The sequence below is a fragment of the Schistocerca piceifrons genome, unplaced genomic scaffold (genome assembly GCF_021461385.2).
Source record: "Schistocerca piceifrons isolate TAMUIC-IGC-003096 unplaced genomic scaffold, iqSchPice1.1 HiC_scaffold_686, whole genome shotgun sequence".
Classification (NCBI taxonomy): domain Eukaryota; kingdom Metazoa; phylum Arthropoda; class Insecta; order Orthoptera; family Acrididae; genus Schistocerca; species Schistocerca piceifrons.
Genome location: NW_025728933.1, coordinates 14601 through 33319, shown reverse-complemented (window position 1 = coordinate 33319; position 18719 = coordinate 14601). Strand labels below are relative to the sequence as shown.

The 18719-nt window shown below is 52.2% G+C and overlaps 38 non-coding genes across 38 annotated transcripts; 30 read left to right on the top strand and 8 right to left on the bottom strand.

The window, feature by feature from the left end:
• The first annotated feature begins 5 nt into the window (after positions 1-5).
• Positions 6-79, top strand: Trnav-aac. Its single transcript has one exon. It is a non-coding gene; the product is annotated as a tRNA-Val (tRNA).
• A 754-nt stretch (positions 80-833) lies between these two features.
• On the bottom strand, positions 834-905 carry Trnag-ucc. The gene has a single exon. It is a non-coding gene; the product is annotated as a tRNA-Gly (tRNA).
• A 336-nt stretch (positions 906-1241) lies between these two features.
• On the top strand, positions 1242-1312 carry Trnag-gcc. Its single transcript has one exon. It is a non-coding gene; the product is annotated as a tRNA-Gly (tRNA).
• Positions 1313-1608: 296 nt separating this feature from the next.
• On the top strand, positions 1609-1681 carry Trnam-cau. Its single transcript has one exon. It is a non-coding gene; the product is annotated as a tRNA-Met (tRNA).
• A 456-nt stretch (positions 1682-2137) lies between these two features.
• Positions 2138-2209, top strand: Trnae-uuc. Its single transcript has one exon. It is a non-coding gene; the product is annotated as a tRNA-Glu (tRNA).
• Positions 2210-2465: 256 nt separating this feature from the next.
• On the top strand, positions 2466-2539 carry Trnav-aac. The gene has a single exon. It is a non-coding gene; the product is annotated as a tRNA-Val (tRNA).
• A 754-nt stretch (positions 2540-3293) lies between these two features.
• Positions 3294-3365, bottom strand: Trnag-ucc. The gene has a single exon. It is a non-coding gene; the product is annotated as a tRNA-Gly (tRNA).
• Positions 3366-3701: 336 nt separating this feature from the next.
• Trnag-gcc lies at positions 3702-3772 on the top strand. Its single transcript has one exon. It is a non-coding gene; the product is annotated as a tRNA-Gly (tRNA).
• Positions 3773-4068: 296 nt separating this feature from the next.
• On the top strand, positions 4069-4141 carry Trnam-cau. Its single transcript has one exon. It is a non-coding gene; the product is annotated as a tRNA-Met (tRNA).
• Positions 4142-4597: 456 nt separating this feature from the next.
• Trnae-uuc lies at positions 4598-4669 on the top strand. Its single transcript has one exon. It is a non-coding gene; the product is annotated as a tRNA-Glu (tRNA).
• Positions 4670-4925: 256 nt separating this feature from the next.
• On the top strand, positions 4926-4999 carry Trnav-aac. The gene has a single exon. It is a non-coding gene; the product is annotated as a tRNA-Val (tRNA).
• A 754-nt stretch (positions 5000-5753) lies between these two features.
• Trnag-ucc lies at positions 5754-5825 on the bottom strand. Its single transcript has one exon. It is a non-coding gene; the product is annotated as a tRNA-Gly (tRNA).
• A 336-nt stretch (positions 5826-6161) lies between these two features.
• Trnag-gcc lies at positions 6162-6232 on the top strand. The gene has a single exon. It is a non-coding gene; the product is annotated as a tRNA-Gly (tRNA).
• Positions 6233-6528: 296 nt separating this feature from the next.
• Trnam-cau lies at positions 6529-6601 on the top strand. The gene has a single exon. It is a non-coding gene; the product is annotated as a tRNA-Met (tRNA).
• Positions 6602-7057: 456 nt separating this feature from the next.
• Trnae-uuc lies at positions 7058-7129 on the top strand. The gene has a single exon. It is a non-coding gene; the product is annotated as a tRNA-Glu (tRNA).
• A 256-nt stretch (positions 7130-7385) lies between these two features.
• On the top strand, positions 7386-7458 carry Trnav-aac. The gene has a single exon. It is a non-coding gene; the product is annotated as a tRNA-Val (tRNA).
• Positions 7459-8212: 754 nt separating this feature from the next.
• Trnag-ucc lies at positions 8213-8284 on the bottom strand. Its single transcript has one exon. It is a non-coding gene; the product is annotated as a tRNA-Gly (tRNA).
• Positions 8285-8620: 336 nt separating this feature from the next.
• On the top strand, positions 8621-8691 carry Trnag-gcc. The gene has a single exon. It is a non-coding gene; the product is annotated as a tRNA-Gly (tRNA).
• Positions 8692-8987: 296 nt separating this feature from the next.
• Positions 8988-9060, top strand: Trnam-cau. Its single transcript has one exon. It is a non-coding gene; the product is annotated as a tRNA-Met (tRNA).
• A 456-nt stretch (positions 9061-9516) lies between these two features.
• Trnae-uuc lies at positions 9517-9588 on the top strand. The gene has a single exon. It is a non-coding gene; the product is annotated as a tRNA-Glu (tRNA).
• A 256-nt stretch (positions 9589-9844) lies between these two features.
• Trnav-aac lies at positions 9845-9917 on the top strand. The gene has a single exon. It is a non-coding gene; the product is annotated as a tRNA-Val (tRNA).
• Positions 9918-10671: 754 nt separating this feature from the next.
• Trnag-ucc lies at positions 10672-10743 on the bottom strand. The gene has a single exon. It is a non-coding gene; the product is annotated as a tRNA-Gly (tRNA).
• Positions 10744-11079: 336 nt separating this feature from the next.
• Positions 11080-11150, top strand: Trnag-gcc. The gene has a single exon. It is a non-coding gene; the product is annotated as a tRNA-Gly (tRNA).
• A 296-nt stretch (positions 11151-11446) lies between these two features.
• Trnam-cau lies at positions 11447-11519 on the top strand. Its single transcript has one exon. It is a non-coding gene; the product is annotated as a tRNA-Met (tRNA).
• A 456-nt stretch (positions 11520-11975) lies between these two features.
• Positions 11976-12047, top strand: Trnae-uuc. Its single transcript has one exon. It is a non-coding gene; the product is annotated as a tRNA-Glu (tRNA).
• A 256-nt stretch (positions 12048-12303) lies between these two features.
• On the top strand, positions 12304-12377 carry Trnav-aac. The gene has a single exon. It is a non-coding gene; the product is annotated as a tRNA-Val (tRNA).
• Positions 12378-13131: 754 nt separating this feature from the next.
• Positions 13132-13203, bottom strand: Trnag-ucc. Its single transcript has one exon. It is a non-coding gene; the product is annotated as a tRNA-Gly (tRNA).
• Positions 13204-13539: 336 nt separating this feature from the next.
• Trnag-gcc lies at positions 13540-13610 on the top strand. Its single transcript has one exon. It is a non-coding gene; the product is annotated as a tRNA-Gly (tRNA).
• Positions 13611-13906: 296 nt separating this feature from the next.
• Positions 13907-13979, top strand: Trnam-cau. Its single transcript has one exon. It is a non-coding gene; the product is annotated as a tRNA-Met (tRNA).
• A 456-nt stretch (positions 13980-14435) lies between these two features.
• Trnae-uuc lies at positions 14436-14507 on the top strand. Its single transcript has one exon. It is a non-coding gene; the product is annotated as a tRNA-Glu (tRNA).
• A 256-nt stretch (positions 14508-14763) lies between these two features.
• On the top strand, positions 14764-14836 carry Trnav-aac. The gene has a single exon. It is a non-coding gene; the product is annotated as a tRNA-Val (tRNA).
• A 754-nt stretch (positions 14837-15590) lies between these two features.
• Positions 15591-15662, bottom strand: Trnag-ucc. The gene has a single exon. It is a non-coding gene; the product is annotated as a tRNA-Gly (tRNA).
• A 336-nt stretch (positions 15663-15998) lies between these two features.
• Positions 15999-16069, top strand: Trnag-gcc. Its single transcript has one exon. It is a non-coding gene; the product is annotated as a tRNA-Gly (tRNA).
• A 296-nt stretch (positions 16070-16365) lies between these two features.
• Positions 16366-16438, top strand: Trnam-cau. Its single transcript has one exon. It is a non-coding gene; the product is annotated as a tRNA-Met (tRNA).
• A 456-nt stretch (positions 16439-16894) lies between these two features.
• Trnae-uuc lies at positions 16895-16966 on the top strand. Its single transcript has one exon. It is a non-coding gene; the product is annotated as a tRNA-Glu (tRNA).
• Positions 16967-17222: 256 nt separating this feature from the next.
• Positions 17223-17295, top strand: Trnav-aac. Its single transcript has one exon. It is a non-coding gene; the product is annotated as a tRNA-Val (tRNA).
• Positions 17296-18049: 754 nt separating this feature from the next.
• On the bottom strand, positions 18050-18121 carry Trnag-ucc. Its single transcript has one exon. It is a non-coding gene; the product is annotated as a tRNA-Gly (tRNA).
• Positions 18122-18457: 336 nt separating this feature from the next.
• On the top strand, positions 18458-18528 carry Trnag-gcc. The gene has a single exon. It is a non-coding gene; the product is annotated as a tRNA-Gly (tRNA).
• The last annotated feature ends 191 nt before the right edge of the window (positions 18529-18719 follow it).

The following is an 18719-nucleotide window of genomic DNA, read 5'->3' as shown; positions in this document are numbered from 1 at the left end:
ACCGAGGCCCGTTAGCTCAGTCGGTTAGAGCGTCGTGCTAACAACGGGAAGGTCGTGGGTTCGATCCCCCCACGGGCCACTACGATTTCACTCTTCCAAAAAGGCAACGCCGATTTCGGCGGGGAAGTATGGTAACAAAGAAATCGTCACATTGTGTGGGAGCTGATAGGGGACCAGAACGCGGCTTGTCGGGACGCGCTAAAACACTTCACTGGTCACAGCACGGTGAACACACAGTTTCTCGTCCGATCACCGCTACTGCGCGAAGCTGGGCGTTGTCAGTGCTTGGGCGGGTGACCGCCTGCGAACACTGGGCACTGCCGACAGTTTCAGTTCGTATTTCTCTTTCCTCTTCGGTTTCGGAGCTGCAGCGCTATTCGGTCAAGGGCACTGGCGCCACGTTATGCCTTTCGGTATGCCAAGTCGCGCCGTGCGGCCACAGTGAAATGAAGGAGCGTGTTGTAAAATTTTCAACAAAGAAAAAAAAAAAAAAAAAAAAAGGAATGTACCAGTAATAAAACTGAATTTGTCTGACAGAACATGTGACATCAGACAATACATGATAACAGGCAGCAGGTATTTACTTGAGGCATAAGTAATGTGGTGGCCGCCTCGCCATACCTCTCTCAGTCGTTTCGCGTGCTTGTCCTCTTGATATAGGCCGATTGGAGAGCGTCAGCTCTCGCGTCAGCTGAGCAAAGTCGAGACAAGTCGAGACTCAAGGGGAATCGACGCACACACTATAGGGTGGCCTGCAGCGAGTAAGAGGGCGAAAGAAAGATTAATTTAAAGACGCGTGGCAAAAGTACTCATACGCAAAAGTAAAAGCCGGCTGCGGTGGCCGGGAATCGAACCCGGATCAACTGCTTGGAAGGCAACTATGCTGACCATTACACCACCACCGCACGGTTTCCGTCCGCGCACGCCGCGCTGTGTCTGCTTCCCGCCTGTCGGCGGCGGCTCAAGGTGGTCGTAGCTGTAGGCGCATTACGGGGTAGGCGAGCGCATCCAGACAGCGTCTCTACGCACATTTCGCGTCCTTTGGCAAGAGTCGTCGCGCACGTGCGCCGCAAGAGTACTTAGGCGATCGCGTTCGGGCGTCATTTTTAAGCAGTGCAGTGCAGTTCAGGATTCAGCGTGTGTAGCATTCTCTCGAGAGGATGCGACGGCGCTGGACGGCAGTCCCACTTTCCCCTCAGACGTCTGCCGCGGAAAGCACCAGGAAGCTGTGAACTAGCTGAGCATCGGTGGTTCAGTGGTAGAATGCTCGCCTGCCACGCGGGCGGCCCGGGTTCGATTCCCGGCCGATGCATCATTTTGTTTTTTCTCCGATAGTGGTGCTGCGTGTCTTTCGCACTCGAACTGCGTGAGCCATGAGAATGAACCGCGGGATATCCGTGTGGGAATAACCGAACATGCAGCGCGCACGACTGCTCGTTTGGACTGTTGTGCGCTATTGTACATACTGGCGTCGGCCTAGCATCGCAAGTTGCCTGTCGCGCCGGGAATGCACGTGTAGCAACAGAAAAAAAATGAGCCACGAAGTGCAGACTCTCTACCACCGGTATTTGGTACTTACCGAGATTCCAGAAGGCGTGGCGATCGCCTGCCTCGGTAGCGCAGTAGGCAGCGCGTAAGTCTCATAATCTTAAGGTCGTGAGTTCGATCCTCACCCGGGGCATTTAATTTACTTTCGTCCACAGCTAAATCGACGGCTCTGGGGTTTGCGAAGGAGCGGAACACTTTGTACTTTGTTATCCTCAAGGCTTCAACGACTCAGCGTGATAATGTTTACTTCCCGTTATTACTACTTGCAGTTCTTATGTAAAATTTTCAAGGAAAAAAGTACTAGTAATAAAACTGAATTTCGTACGATATAACGTGTAAAGTCCCACAATGTATGACCTGCTGTATGATGACAGGCAGCAGGTATTTACTTGCGAAATAAGTAAATAAATATTACTACTTACAGCTTTGCTTTTCCTCCTACCCCTGTAACAACGAGGCATAAAGCAATGGATTGTGACTTTTGCCATGCGCGCCTCGCCATGGGCGCGCGAAAAGATGCTCGCAAACAGGGAACGTGCGACACGGAAAGCGAGTGGACCGGGTGTAAACCCCGAAGAAAATGTGCGCGTCCGGTGTGGTCTAGTGGCTAGGATACCTGGCTTTCACCCAGGAGGCCCGGGTTCGATTCCCGGTACCGGAACGGAATTTTTCGGCAAAAGTCACGACAAGTTTTGACCCTGCGAAAGGCTGTTTCACGTCCTCCTCGCATTATAGCTACTGGTTCATAAACGTCAGCTGAAAACAGTCGAGAGAAACGGGCACGCAATGAAATTACTACGAGCAGCGGAATAAAGGGAGAAGAGACGCTGGTCCACTGTTGGACTGCTACCATAGAAATGTTACATGGCAATACGCAGAGCAATTACCGCGAAGCGATGAAAGACTGTCTGCACCGAGGCCCGTTAGCTCAGTCGGTTAGAGCGTCGTGCTAACAACGGGAAGGTCGTGGGTTCGATCCCCCCACGGGCCACTACGATTTCACTCTTCCAAAAAGGCAACGCCGATTTCGGCGGGGAAGTATGGTAACAAAGAAATCGTCACATTGTGTGGGAGCTGATAGGGGACTAGAACGCGGCTTGTCGGGACGCGCTAAAACACTTCACTGGTCACAGCACGGTGAACACACAGTTTCTCGTCCGATCACCGCTACTGCGCGAAGCTGGGCGTTGTCAGTGCTTGGGCGGGTGACCGCCTGCGAACACTGGGCACTGCCGACAGTTTCAGTTCGTATTTCTCTTTCCTCTTCGGTTTCGGAGCTGCAGCGCTATTCGGTCAAGGGCACTGGCGCCACGTTATGCCTTTCGGTATGCCAAGTCGCGCCGTGCGGCCACAGTGAAATGAAGGAGCGTGTTGTAAAATTTTCAACAAAGAAAAAAAAAAAAAAAAAAAAAGGAATGTACCAGTAATAAAACTGAATTTGTCTGACAGAACATGTGACATCAGACAATACATGATAACAGGCAGCAGGTATTTACTTGAGGCATAAGTAATGTGGTGGCCGCCTCGCCATACCTCTCTCAGTCGTTTCGCGTGCTTGTCCTCTTGATATAGGCCGATTGGAGAGCGTCAGCTCTCGCGTCAGCTGAGCAAAGTCGAGACAAGTCGAGACTCAAGGGGAATCGACGCACACACTATAGGGTGGCCTGCAGCGAGTAAGAGGGCGAAAGAAAGATTAATTTAAAGACGCGTGGCAAAAGTACTCATACGCAAAAGTAAAAGCCGGCTGCGGTGGCCGGGAATCGAACCCGGATCAACTGCTTGGAAGGCAACTATGCTGACCATTACACCACCACCGCACGGTTTCCGTCCGCGCACGCCGCGCTGTGTCTGCTTCCCGCCTGTCGGCGGCGGCTCAAGGTGGTCGTAGCTGTAGGCGCATTACGGGGTAGGCGAGCGCATCCAGACAGCGTCTCTACGCACATTTCGCGTCCTTTGGCAAGAGTCGTCGCGCACGTGCGCCGCAAGAGTACTTAGGCGATCGCGTTCGGGCGTCATTTTTAAGCAGTGCAGTGCAGTTCAGGATTCAGCGTGTGTAGCATTCTCTCGAGAGGATGCGACGGCGCTGGACGGCAGTCCCACTTTCCCCTCAGACGTCTGCCGCGGAAAGCACCAGGAAGCTGTGAACTAGCTGAGCATCGGTGGTTCAGTGGTAGAATGCTCGCCTGCCACGCGGGCGGCCCGGGTTCGATTCCCGGCCGATGCATCATTTTGTTTTTTCTCCGATAGTGGTGCTGCGTGTCTTTCGCACTCGAACTGCGTGAGCCATGAGAATGAACCGCGGGATATCCGTGTGGGAATAACCGAACATGCAGCGCGCACGACTGCTCGTTTGGACTGTTGTGCGCTATTGTACATACTGGCGTCGGCCTAGCATCGCAAGTTGCCTGTCGCGCCGGGAATGCACGTGTAGCAACAGAAAAAAAATGAGCCACGAAGTGCAGACTCTCTACCACCGGTATTTGGTACTTACCGAGATTCCAGAAGGCGTGGCGATCGCCTGCCTCGGTAGCGCAGTAGGCAGCGCGTAAGTCTCATAATCTTAAGGTCGTGAGTTCGATCCTCACCCGGGGCATTTAATTTACTTTCGTCCACAGCTAAATCGACGGCTCTGGGGTTTGCGAAGGAGCGGAACACTTTGTACTTTGTTATCCTCAAGGCTTCAACGACTCAGCGTGATAATGTTTACTTCCCGTTATTACTACTTGCAGTTCTTATGTAAAATTTTCAAGGAAAAAAGTACTAGTAATAAAACTGAATTTCGTACGATATAACGTGTAAAGTCCCACAATGTATGACCTGCTGTATGATGACAGGCAGCAGGTATTTACTTGCGAAATAAGTAAATAAATATTACTACTTACAGCTTTGCTTTTCCTCCTACCCCTGTAACAACGAGGCATAAAGCAATGGATTGTGACTTTTGCCATGCGCGCCTCGCCATGGGCGCGCGAAAAGATGCTCGCAAACAGGGAACGTGCGACACGGAAAGCGAGTGGACCGGGTGTAAACCCCGAAGAAAATGTGCGCGTCCGGTGTGGTCTAGTGGCTAGGATACCTGGCTTTCACCCAGGAGGCCCGGGTTCGATTCCCGGTACCGGAACGGAATTTTTCGGCAAAAGTCACGACAAGTTTTGACCCTGCGAAAGGCTGTTTCACGTCCTCCTCGCATTATAGCTACTGGTTCATAAACGTCAGCTGAAAACAGTCGAGAGAAACGGGCACGCAATGAAATTACTACGAGCAGCGGAATAAAGGGAGAAGAGACGCTGGTCCACTGTTGGACTGCTACCATAGAAATGTTACATGGCAATACGCAGAGCAATTACCGCGAAGCGATGAAAGACTGTCTGCACCGAGGCCCGTTAGCTCAGTCGGTTAGAGCGTCGTGCTAACAACGGGAAGGTCGTGGGTTCGATCCCCCCACGGGCCACTACGATTTCACTCTTCCAAAAAGGCAACGCCGATTTCGGCGGGGAAGTATGGTAACAAAGAAATCGTCACATTGTGTGGGAGCTGATAGGGGACCAGAACGCGGCTTGTCGGGACGCGCTAAAACACTTCACTGGTCACAGCACGGTGAACACACAGTTTCTCGTCCGATCACCGCTACTGCGCGAAGCTGGGCGTTGTCAGTGCTTGGGCGGGTGACCGCCTGCGAACACTGGGCACTGCCGACAGTTTCAGTTCGTATTTCTCTTTCCTCTTCGGTTTCGGAGCTGCAGCGCTATTCGGTCAAGGGCACTGGCGCCACGTTATGCCTTTCGGTATGCCAAGTCGCGCCGTGCGGCCACAGTGAAATGAAGGAGCGTGTTGTAAAATTTTCAACAAAGAAAAAAAAAAAAAAAAAAAAAGGAATGTACCAGTAATAAAACTGAATTTGTCTGACAGAACATGTGACATCAGACAATACATGATAACAGGCAGCAGGTATTTACTTGAGGCATAAGTAATGTGGTGGCCGCCTCGCCATACCTCTCTCAGTCGTTTCGCGTGCTTGTCCTCTTGATATAGGCCGATTGGAGAGCGTCAGCTCTCGCGTCAGCTGAGCAAAGTCGAGACAAGTCGAGACTCAAGGGGAATCGACGCACACACTATAGGGTGGCCTGCAGCGAGTAAGAGGGCGAAAGAAAGATTAATTTAAAGACGCGTGGCAAAAGTACTCATACGCAAAAGTAAAAGCCGGCTGCGGTGGCCGGGAATCGAACCCGGATCAACTGCTTGGAAGGCAACTATGCTGACCATTACACCACCACCGCACGGTTTCCGTCCGCGCACGCCGCGCTGTGTCTGCTTCCCGCCTGTCGGCGGCGGCTCAAGGTGGTCGTAGCTGTAGGCGCATTACGGGGTAGGCGAGCGCATCCAGACAGCGTCTCTACGCACATTTCGCGTCCTTTGGCAAGAGTCGTCGCGCACGTGCGCCGCAAGAGTACTTAGGCGATCGCGTTCGGGCGTCATTTTTAAGCAGTGCAGTGCAGTTCAGGATTCAGCGTGTGTAGCATTCTCTCGAGAGGATGCGACGGCGCTGGACGGCAGTCCCACTTTCCCCTCAGACGTCTGCCGCGGAAAGCACCAGGAAGCTGTGAACTAGCTGAGCATCGGTGGTTCAGTGGTAGAATGCTCGCCTGCCACGCGGGCGGCCCGGGTTCGATTCCCGGCCGATGCATCATTTTGTTTTTTCTCCGATAGTGGTGCTGCGTGTCTTTCGCACTCGAACTGCGTGAGCCATGAGAATGAACCGCGGGATATCCGTGTGGGAATAACCGAACATGCAGCGCGCACGACTGCTCGTTTGGACTGTTGTGCGCTATTGTACATACTGGCGTCGGCCTAGCATCGCAAGTTGCCTGTCGCGCCGGGAATGCACGTGTAGCAACAGAAAAAAAATGAGCCACGAAGTGCAGACTCTCTACCACCGGTATTTGGTACTTACCGAGATTCCAGAAGGCGTGGCGATCGCCTGCCTCGGTAGCGCAGTAGGCAGCGCGTAAGTCTCATAATCTTAAGGTCGTGAGTTCGATCCTCACCCGGGGCATTTAATTTACTTTCGTCCACAGCTAAATCGACGGCTCTGGGGTTTGCGAAGGAGCGGAACACTTTGTACTTTGTTATCCTCAAGGCTTCAACGACTCAGCGTGATAATGTTTACTTCCCGTTATTACTACTTGCAGTTCTTATGTAAAATTTTCAAGGAAAAAAGTACTAGTAATAAAACTGAATTTCGTACGATATAACGTGTAAAGTCCCACAATGTATGACCTGCTGTATGATGACAGGCAGCAGGTATTTACTTGCGAAATAAGTAAATAAATATTACTACTTACAGCTTTGCTTTTCCTCCTACCCCTGTAACAACGAGGCATAAAGCAATGGATTGTGACTTTTGCCATGCGCGCCTCGCCATGGGCGCGCGAAAAGATGCTCGCAAACAGGGAACGTGCGACACGGAAAGCGAGTGGACCGGGTGTAAACCCCGAAGAAAATGTGCGCGTCCGGTGTGGTCTAGTGGCTAGGATACCTGGCTTTCACCCAGGAGGCCCGGGTTCGATTCCCGGTACCGGAACGGAATTTTTCGGCAAAAGTCACGACAAGTTTTGACCCTGCGAAAGGCTGTTTCACGTCCTCCTCGCATTATAGCTACTGGTTCATAAACGTCAGCTGAAAACAGTCGAGAGAAACGGGCACGCAATGAAATTACTACGAGCAGCGGAATAAAGGGAGAAGAGACGCTGGTCCACTGTTGGACTGCTACCATAGAAATGTTACATGGCAATACGCAGAGCAATTACCGCGAAGCGATGAAAGACTGTCTGCACCGAGGCCCGTTAGCTCAGTCGGTTAGAGCGTCGTGCTAACAACGGGAAGGTCGTGGGTTCGATCCCCCACGGGCCACTACGATTTCACTCTTTCAAAAAGGCAACGCCGATTTCGGCGGGGAAGTATGGTAACAAAGAAATCGTCACATTGTGTGGGAGCTGATAGGGGACCAGAACGCGGCTTGTCGGGACGCGCTAAAACACTTCACTGGTCACAGCACGGTGAACACACAGTTTCTCGTCCGATCACCGCTACTGCGCGAAGCTGGGCGTTGTCAGTGCTTGGGCGGGTGACCGCCTGCGAACACTGGGCACTGCCGACAGTTTCAGTTCGTATTTCTCTTTCCTCTTCGGTTTCGGAGCTGCAGCGCTATTCGGTCAAGGGCACTGGCGCCACGTTATGCCTTTCGGTATGCCAAGTCGCGCCGTGCGGCCACAGTGAAATGAAGGAGCGTGTTGTAAAATTTTCAACAAAGAAAAAAAAAAAAAAAAAAAAAGGAATGTACCAGTAATAAAACTGAATTTGTCTGACAGAACATGTGACATCAGACAATACATGATAACAGGCAGCAGGTATTTACTTGAGGCATAAGTAATGTGGTGGCCGCCTCGCCATACCTCTCTCAGTCGTTTCGCGTGCTTGTCCTCTTGATATAGGCCGATTGGAGAGCGTCAGCTCTCGCGTCAGCTGAGCAAAGTCGAGACAAGTCGAGACTCAAGGGGAATCGACGCACACACTATAGGGTGGCCTGCAGCGAGTAAGAGGGCGAAAGAAAGATTAATTTAAAGACGCGTGGCAAAAGTACTCATACGCAAAAGTAAAAGCCGGCTGCGGTGGCCGGGAATCGAACCCGGATCAACTGCTTGGAAGGCAACTATGCTGACCATTACACCACCACCGCACGGTTTCCGTCCGCGCACGCCGCGCTGTGTCTGCTTCCCGCCTGTCGGCGGCGGCTCAAGGTGGTCGTAGCTGTAGGCGCATTACGGGGTAGGCGAGCGCATCCAGACAGCGTCTCTACGCACATTTCGCGTCCTTTGGCAAGAGTCGTCGCGCACGTGCGCCGCAAGAGTACTTAGGCGATCGCGTTCGGGCGTCATTTTTAAGCAGTGCAGTGCAGTTCAGGATTCAGCGTGTGTAGCATTCTCTCGAGAGGATGCGACGGCGCTGGACGGCAGTCCCACTTTCCCCTCAGACGTCTGCCGCGGAAAGCACCAGGAAGCTGTGAACTAGCTGAGCATCGGTGGTTCAGTGGTAGAATGCTCGCCTGCCACGCGGGCGGCCCGGGTTCGATTCCCGGCCGATGCATCATTTTGTTTTTTCTCCGATAGTGGTGCTGCGTGTCTTTCGCACTCGAACTGCGTGAGCCATGAGAATGAACCGCGGGATATCCGTGTGGGAATAACCGAACATGCAGCGCGCACGACTGCTCGTTTGGACTGTTGTGCGCTATTGTACATACTGGCGTCGGCCTAGCATCGCAAGTTGCCTGTCGCGCCGGGAATGCACGTGTAGCAACAGAAAAAAAATGAGCCACGAAGTGCAGACTCTCTACCACCGGTATTTGGTACTTACCGAGATTCCAGAAGGCGTGGCGATCGCCTGCCTCGGTAGCGCAGTAGGCAGCGCGTAAGTCTCATAATCTTAAGGTCGTGAGTTCGATCCTCACCCGGGGCATTTAATTTACTTTCGTCCACAGCTAAATCGACGGCTCTGGGGTTTGCGAAGGAGCGGAACACTTTGTACTTTGTTATCCTCAAGGCTTCAACGACTCAGCGTGATAATGTTTACTTCCCGTTATTACTACTTGCAGTTCTTATGTAAAATTTTCAAGGAAAAAAGTACTAGTAATAAAACTGAATTTCGTACGATATAACGTGTAAAGTCCCACAATGTATGACCTGCTGTATGATGACAGGCAGCAGGTATTTACTTGCGAAATAAGTAAATAAATATTACTACTTACAGCTTTGCTTTTCCTCCTACCCCTGTAACAACGAGGCATAAAGCAATGGATTGTGACTTTTGCCATGCGCGCCTCGCCATGGGCGCGCGAAAAGATGCTCGCAAACAGGGAACGTGCGACACGGAAAGCGAGTGGACCGGGTGTAAACCCCGAAGAAAATGTGCGCGTCCGGTGTGGTCTAGTGGCTAGGATACCTGGCTTTCACCCAGGAGGCCCGGGTTCGATTCCCGGTACCGGAACGGAATTTTTCGGCAAAAGTCACGACAAGTTTTGACCCTGCGAAAGGCTGTTTCACGTCCTCCTCGCATTATAGCTACTGGTTCATAAACGTCAGCTGAAAACAGTCGAGAGAAACGGGCACGCAATGAAATTACTACGAGCAGCGGAATAAAGGGAGAAGAGACGCTGGTCCACTGTTGGACTGCTACCATAGAAATGTTACATGGCAATACGCAGAGCAATTACCGCGAAGCGATGAAAGACTGTCTGCACCGAGGCCCGTTAGCTCAGTCGGTTAGAGCGTCGTGCTAACAACGGGAAGGTCGTGGGTTCGATCCCCCACGGGCCACTACGATTTCACTCTTTCAAAAAGGCAACGCCGATTTCGGCGGGGAAGTATGGTAACAAAGAAATCGTCACATTGTGTGGGAGCTGATAGGGGACCAGAACGCGGCTTGTCGGGACGCGCTAAAACACTTCACTGGTCACAGCACGGTGAACACACAGTTTCTCGTCCGATCACCGCTACTGCGCGAAGCTGGGCGTTGTCAGTGCTTGGGCGGGTGACCGCCTGCGAACACTGGGCACTGCCGACAGTTTCAGTTCGTATTTCTCTTTCCTCTTCGGTTTCGGAGCTGCAGCGCTATTCGGTCAAGGGCACTGGCGCCACGTTATGCCTTTCGGTATGCCAAGTCGCGCCGTGCGGCCACAGTGAAATGAAGGAGCGTGTTGTAAAATTTTCAACAAAGAAAAAAAAAAAAAAAAAAAAAGGAATGTACCAGTAATAAAACTGAATTTGTCTGACAGAACATGTGACATCAGACAATACATGATAACAGGCAGCAGGTATTTACTTGAGGCATAAGTAATGTGGTGGCCGCCTCGCCATACCTCTCTCAGTCGTTTCGCGTGCTTGTCCTCTTGATATAGGCCGATTGGAGAGCGTCAGCTCTCGCGTCAGCTGAGCAAAGTCGAGACAAGTCGAGACTCAAGGGGAATCGACGCACACACTATAGGGTGGCCTGCAGCGAGTAAGAGGGCGAAAGAAAGATTAATTTAAAGACGCGTGGCAAAAGTACTCATACGCAAAAGTAAAAGCCGGCTGCGGTGGCCGGGAATCGAACCCGGATCAACTGCTTGGAAGGCAACTATGCTGACCATTACACCACCACCGCACGGTTTCCGTCCGCGCACGCCGCGCTGTGTCTGCTTCCCGCCTGTCGGCGGCGGCTCAAGGTGGTCGTAGCTGTAGGCGCATTACGGGGTAGGCGAGCGCATCCAGACAGCGTCTCTACGCACATTTCGCGTCCTTTGGCAAGAGTCGTCGCGCACGTGCGCCGCAAGAGTACTTAGGCGATCGCGTTCGGGCGTCATTTTTAAGCAGTGCAGTGCAGTTCAGGATTCAGCGTGTGTAGCATTCTCTCGAGAGGATGCGACGGCGCTGGACGGCAGTCCCACTTTCCCCTCAGACGTCTGCCGCGGAAAGCACCAGGAAGCTGTGAACTAGCTGAGCATCGGTGGTTCAGTGGTAGAATGCTCGCCTGCCACGCGGGCGGCCCGGGTTCGATTCCCGGCCGATGCATCATTTTGTTTTTTCTCCGATAGTGGTGCTGCGTGTCTTTCGCACTCGAACTGCGTGAGCCATGAGAATGAACCGCGGGATATCCGTGTGGGAATAACCGAACATGCAGCGCGCACGACTGCTCGTTTGGACTGTTGTGCGCTATTGTACATACTGGCGTCGGCCTAGCATCGCAAGTTGCCTGTCGCGCCGGGAATGCACGTGTAGCAACAGAAAAAAAATGAGCCACGAAGTGCAGACTCTCTACCACCGGTATTTGGTACTTACCGAGATTCCAGAAGGCGTGGCGATCGCCTGCCTCGGTAGCGCAGTAGGCAGCGCGTAAGTCTCATAATCTTAAGGTCGTGAGTTCGATCCTCACCCGGGGCATTTAATTTACTTTCGTCCACAGCTAAATCGACGGCTCTGGGGTTTGCGAAGGAGCGGAACACTTTGTACTTTGTTATCCTCAAGGCTTCAACGACTCAGCGTGATAATGTTTACTTCCCGTTATTACTACTTGCAGTTCTTATGTAAAATTTTCAAGGAAAAAAGTACTAGTAATAAAACTGAATTTCGTACGATATAACGTGTAAAGTCCCACAATGTATGACCTGCTGTATGATGACAGGCAGCAGGTATTTACTTGCGAAATAAGTAAATAAATATTACTACTTACAGCTTTGCTTTTCCTCCTACCCCTGTAACAACGAGGCATAAAGCAATGGATTGTGACTTTTGCCATGCGCGCCTCGCCATGGGCGCGCGAAAAGATGCTCGCAAACAGGGAACGTGCGACACGGAAAGCGAGTGGACCGGGTGTAAACCCCGAAGAAAATGTGCGCGTCCGGTGTGGTCTAGTGGCTAGGATACCTGGCTTTCACCCAGGAGGCCCGGGTTCGATTCCCGGTACCGGAACGGAATTTTTCGGCAAAAGTCACGACAAGTTTTGACCCTGCGAAAGGCTGTTTCACGTCCTCCTCGCATTATAGCTACTGGTTCATAAACGTCAGCTGAAAACAGTCGAGAGAAACGGGCACGCAATGAAATTACTACGAGCAGCGGAATAAAGGGAGAAGAGACGCTGGTCCACTGTTGGACTGCTACCATAGAAATGTTACATGGCAATACGCAGAGCAATTACCGCGAAGCGATGAAAGACTGTCTGCACCGAGGCCCGTTAGCTCAGTCGGTTAGAGCGTCGTGCTAACAACGGGAAGGTCGTGGGTTCGATCCCCCCACGGGCCACTACGATTTCACTCTTCCAAAAAGGCAACGCCGATTTCGGCGGGGAAGTATGGTAACAAAGAAATCGTCACATTGTGTGGGAGCTGATAGGGGACCAGAACGCGGCTTGTCGGGACGCGCTAAAACACTTCACTGGTCACAGCACGGTGAACACACAGTTTCTCGTCCGATCACCGCTACTGCGCGAAGCTGGGCGTTGTCAGTGCTTGGGCGGGTGACCGCCTGCGAACACTGGGCACTGCCGACAGTTTCAGTTCGTATTTCTCTTTCCTCTTCGGTTTCGGAGCTGCAGCGCTATTCGGTCAAGGGCACTGGCGCCACGTTATGCCTTTCGGTATGCCAAGTCGCGCCGTGCGGCCACAGTGAAATGAAGGAGCGTGTTGTAAAATTTTCAACAAAGAAAAAAAAAAAAAAAAAAAAAGGAATGTACCAGTAATAAAACTGAATTTGTCTGACAGAACATGTGACATCAGACAATACATGATAACAGGCAGCAGGTATTTACTTGAGGCATAAGTAATGTGGTGGCCGCCTCGCCATACCTCTCTCAGTCGTTTCGCGTGCTTGTCCTCTTGATATAGGCCGATTGGAGAGCGTCAGCTCTCGCGTCAGCTGAGCAAAGTCGAGACAAGTCGAGACTCAAGGGGAATCGACGCACACACTATAGGGTGGCCTGCAGCGAGTAAGAGGGCGAAAGAAAGATTAATTTAAAGACGCGTGGCAAAAGTACTCATACGCAAAAGTAAAAGCCGGCTGCGGTGGCCGGGAATCGAACCCGGATCAACTGCTTGGAAGGCAACTATGCTGACCATTACACCACCACCGCACGGTTTCCGTCCGCGCACGCCGCGCTGTGTCTGCTTCCCGCCTGTCGGCGGCGGCTCAAGGTGGTCGTAGCTGTAGGCGCATTACGGGGTAGGCGAGCGCATCCAGACAGCGTCTCTACGCACATTTCGCGTCCTTTGGCAAGAGTCGTCGCGCACGTGCGCCGCAAGAGTACTTAGGCGATCGCGTTCGGGCGTCATTTTTAAGCAGTGCAGTGCAGTTCAGGATTCAGCGTGTGTAGCATTCTCTCGAGAGGATGCGACGGCGCTGGACGGCAGTCCCACTTTCCCCTCAGACGTCTGCCGCGGAAAGCACCAGGAAGCTGTGAACTAGCTGAGCATCGGTGGTTCAGTGGTAGAATGCTCGCCTGCCCCGCGGGCGGCCCGGGTTCGATTCCCGGCCGATGCATCATTTTGTTTTTTCTCCGATAGTGGTGCTGCGTGTCTTTCGCACTCGAACTGCGTGAGCCATGAGAATGAACCGCGGGATATCCGTGTGGGAATAACCGAACATGCAGCGCGCACGACTGCTCGTTTGGACTGTTGTGCGCTATTGTACATACTGGCGTCGGCCTAGCATCGCAAGTTGCCTGTCGCGCCGGGAATGCACGTGTAGCAACAGAAAAAAAATGAGCCACGAAGTGCAGACTCTCTACCACCGGTATTTGGTACTTACCGAGATTCCAGAAGGCGTGGCGATCGCCTGCCTCGGTAGCGCAGTAGGCAGCGCGTAAGTCTCATAATCTTAAGGTCGTGAGTTCGATCCTCACCCGGGGCATTTAATTTACTTTCGTCCACAGCTAAATCGACGGCTCTGGGGTTTGCGAAGGAGCGGAACACTTTGTACTTTGTTATCCTCAAGGCTTCAACGACTCAGCGTGATAATGTTTACTTCCCGTTATTACTACTTGCAGTTCTTATGTAAAATTTTCAAGGAAAAAAGTACTAGTAATAAAACTGAATTTCGTACGATATAACGTGTAAAGTCCCACAATGTATGACCTGCTGTATGATGACAGGCAGCAGGTATTTACTTGCGAAATAAGTAAATAAATATTACTACTTACAGCTTTGCTTTTCCTCCTACCCCTGTAACAACGAGGCATAAAGCAATGGATTGTGACTTTTGCCATGCGCGCCTCGCCATGGGCGCGCGAAAAGATGCTCGCAAACAGGGAACGTGCGACACGGAAAGCGAGTGGACCGGGTGTAAACCCCGAAGAAAATGTGCGCGTCCGGTGTGGTCTAGTGGCTAGGATACCTGGCTTTCACCCAGGAGGCCCGGGTTCGATTCCCGGTACCGGAACGGAATTTTTCGGCAAAAGTCACGACAAGTTTTGACCCTGCGAAAGGCTGTTTCACGTCCTCCTCGCATTATAGCTACTGGTTCATAAACGTCAGCTGAAAACAGTCGAGAGAAACGGGCACGCAATGAAATTACTACGAGCAGCGGAATAAAGGGAGAAGAGACGCTGGTCCACTGTTGGACTGCTACCATAGAAATGTTACATGGCAATACGCAGAGCAATTACCGCGAAGCGATGAAAGACTGTCTGCACCGAGGCCCGTTAGCTCAGTCGGTTAGAGCGTCGTGCTAACAACGGGAAGGTCGTGGGTTCGATCCCCCACGGGCCACTACGATTTCACTCTTTCAAAAAGGCAACGCCGATTTCGGCGGGGAAGTATGGTAACAAAGAAATCGTCACATTGTGTGGGAGCTGATAGGGGACCAGAACGCGGCTTGTCGGGACGCGCTAAAACACTTCACTGGTCACAGCACGGTGAACACACAGTTTCTCGTCCGATCACCGCTACTGCGCGAAGCTGGGCGTTGTCAGTGCTTGGGCGGGTGACCGCCTGCGAACACTGGGCACTGCCGACAGTTTCAGTTCGTATTTCTCTTTCCTCTTCGGTTTCGGAGCTGCAGCGCTATTCGGTCAAGGGCACTGGCGCCACGTTATGCCTTTCGGTATGCCAAGTCGCGCCGTGCGGCCACAGTGAAATGAAGGAGCGTGTTGTAAAATTTTCAACAAAGAAAAAAAAAAAAAAAAAAAAAGGAATGTACCAGTAATAAAACTGAATTTGTCTGACAGAACATGTGACATCAGACAATACATGATAACAGGCAGCAGGTATTTACTTGAGGCATAAGTAATGTGGTGGCCGCCTCGCCATACCTCTCTCAGTCGTTTCGCGTGCTTGTCCTCTTGATATAGGCCGATTGGAGAGCGTCAGCTCTCGCGTCAGCTGAGCAAAGTCGAGACAAGTCGAGACTCAAGGGGAATCGACGCACACACTATAGGGTGGCCTGCAGCGAGTAAGAGGGCGAAAGAAAGATTAATTTAAAGACGCGTGGCAAAAGTACTCATACGCAAAAGTAAAAGCCGGCTGCGGTGGCCGGGAATCGAACCCGGATCAACTGCTTGGAAGGCAACTATGCTGACCATTACACCACCACCGCACGGTTTCCGTCCGCGCACGCCGCGCTGTGTCTGCTTCCCGCCTGTCGGCGGCGGCTCAAGGTGGTCGTAGCTGTAGGCGCATTACGGGGTAGGCGAGCGCATCCAGACAGCGTCTCTACGCACATTTCGCGTCCTTTGGCAAGAGTCGTCGCGCACGTGCGCCGCAAGAGTACTTAGGCGATCGCGTTCGGGCGTCATTTTTAAGCAGTGCAGTGCAGTTCAGGATTCAGCGTGTGTAGCATTCTCTCGAGAGGATGCGACGGCGCTGGACGGCAGTCCCACTTTCCCCTCAGACGTCTGCCGCGGAAAGCACCAGGAAGCTGTGAACTAGCTGAGCATCGGTGGTTCAGTGGTAGAATGCTCGCCTGCCACGCGGGCGGCCCGGGTTCGATTCCCGGCCGATGCATCATTTTGTTTTTTCTCCGATAGTGGTGCTGCGTGTCTTTCGCACTCGAACTGCGTGAGCCATGAGAATGAACCGCGGGATATCCGTGTGGGAATAACCGAACATGCAGCGCGCACGACTGCTCGTTTGGACTGTTGTGCGCTATTGTACATACTGGCGTCGGCCTAGCATCGCAAGTTGCCTGTCGCGCCGGGAATGCACGTGTAGCAACAGAAAAAAAATGAGCCACGAAGTGCAGACTCTCTACCACCGGTATTTGGTACTTACCGAGATTCCAGAAGGCGTGGCGATCGCCTGCCTCGGTAGCGCAGTAGGCAGCGCGTAAGTCTCATAATCTTAAGGTCGTGAGTTCGATCCTCACCCGGGGCATTTAATTTACTTTCGTCCACAGCTAAATCGACGGCTCTGGGGTTTGCGAAGGAGCGGAACACTTTGTACTTTGTTATCCTCAAGGCTTCAACGACTCAGCGTGATAATGTTTACTTCCCGTTATTACTACTTGCAGTTCTTATGTAAAATTTTCAAGGAAAAAAGTACTAGTAATAAAACTGAATTTCGTACGATATAACGTGTAAAGTCCCACAATGTATGACCTGCTGTATGATGACAGGCAGCAGGTATTTACTTGCGAAATAAGTAAATAAATATTACTACTTACAGCTTTGCTTTTCCTCCTACCCCTGTAACAACGAGGCATAAAGCAATGGATTGTGACTTTTGCCATGCGCGCCTCGCCATGGGCGCGCGAAAAGATGCTCGCAAACAGGGAACGTGCGACACGGAAAGCGAGTGGACCGGGTGTAAACCCCGAAGAAAATGTGCGCGTCCGGTGTGGTCTAGTGGCTAGGATACCTGGCTTTCACCCAGGAGGCCCGGGTTCGATTCCCGGTACCGGAACGGAATTTTTCGGCAAAAGTCACGACAAGTTTTGACCCTGCGAAAGGCTGTTTCACGTCCTCCTCGCATTATAGCTACTGGTTCATAAACGTCAGCTGAAAACAGTCGAGAGAAACGGGCACGCAATGAAATTACTACGAGCAGCGGAATAAAGGGAGAAGAGACGCTGGTCCACTGTTGGACTGCTACCATAGAAATGTTACATGGCAATACGCAGAGCAATTACCGCGAAGCGATGAAAGACTGTCTGCACCGAGGCCCGTTAGCTCAGTCGGTTAGAGCGTCGTGCTAACAACGGGAAGGTCGTGGGTTCGATCCCCCACGGGCCACTACGATTTCACTCTTTCAAAAAGGCAACGCCGATTTCGGCGGGGAAGTATGGTAACAAAGAAATCGTCACATTGTGTGGGAGCTGATAGGGGACCAGAACGCGGCTTGTCGGGACGCGCTAAAACACTTCACTGGTCACAGCACGGTGAACACACAGTTTCTCGTCCGATCACCGCTACTGCGCGAAGCTGGGCGTTGTCAGTGCTTGGGCGGGTGACCGCCTGCGAACACTGGGCACTGCCGACAGTTTCAGTTCGTATTTCTCTTTCCTCTTCGGTTTCGGAGCTGCAGCGCTATTCGGTCAAGGGCACTGGCGCCACGTTATGCCTTTCGGTATGCCAAGTCGCGCCGTGCGGCCACAGTGAAATGAAGGAGCGTGTTGTAAAATTTTCAACAAAGAAAAAAAAAAAAAAAAAAAAAGGAATGTACCAGTAATAAAACTGAATTTGTCTGACAGAACATGTGACATCAGACAATACATGATAACAGGCAGCAGGTATTTACTTGAGGCATAAGTAATGTGGTGGCCGCCTCGCCATACCTCTCTCAGTCGTTTCGCGTGCTTGTCCTCTTGATATAGGCCGATTGGAGAGCGTCAGCTCTCGCGTCAGCTGAGCAAAGTCGAGACAAGTCGAGACTCAAGGGGAATCGACGCACACACTATAGGGTGGCCTGCAGCGAGTAAGAGGGCGAAAGAAAGATTAATTTAAAGACGCGTGGCAAAAGTACTCATACGCAAAAGTAAAAGCCGGCTGCGGTGGCCGGGAATCGAACCCGGATCAACTGCTTGGAAGGCAACTATGCTGACCATTACACCACCACCGCACGGTTTCCGTCCGCGCACGCCGCGCTGTGTCTGCTTCCCGCCTGTCGGCGGCGGCTCAAGGTGGTCGTAGCTGTAGGCGCATTACGGGGTAGGCGAGCGCATCCAGACAGCGTCTCTACGCACATTTCGCGTCCTTTGGCAAGAGTCGTCGCGCACGTGCGCCGCAAGAGTACTTAGGCGATCGCGTTCGGGCGTCATTTTTAAGCAGTGCAGTGCAGTTCAGGATTCAGCGTGTGTAGCATTCTCTCGAGAGGATGCGACGGCGCTGGACGGCAGTCCCACTTTCCCCTCAGACGTCTGCCGCGGAAAGCACCAGGAAGCTGTGAACTAGCTGAGCATCGGTGGTTCAGTGGTAGAATGCTCGCCTGCCACGCGGGCGGCCCGGGTTCGATTCCCGGCCGATGCATCATTTTGTTTTTTCTCCGATAGTGGTGCTGCGTGTCTTTCGCACTCGAACTGCGTGAGCCATGAGAATGAACCGCGGGATATCCGTGTGGGAATAACCGAACATGCAGCGCGCACGACTGCTCGTTTGGACTGTTGTGCGCTATTGTACATACTGGCGTCGGCCTAGCATCGCAAGTTGCCTGTCGCGCC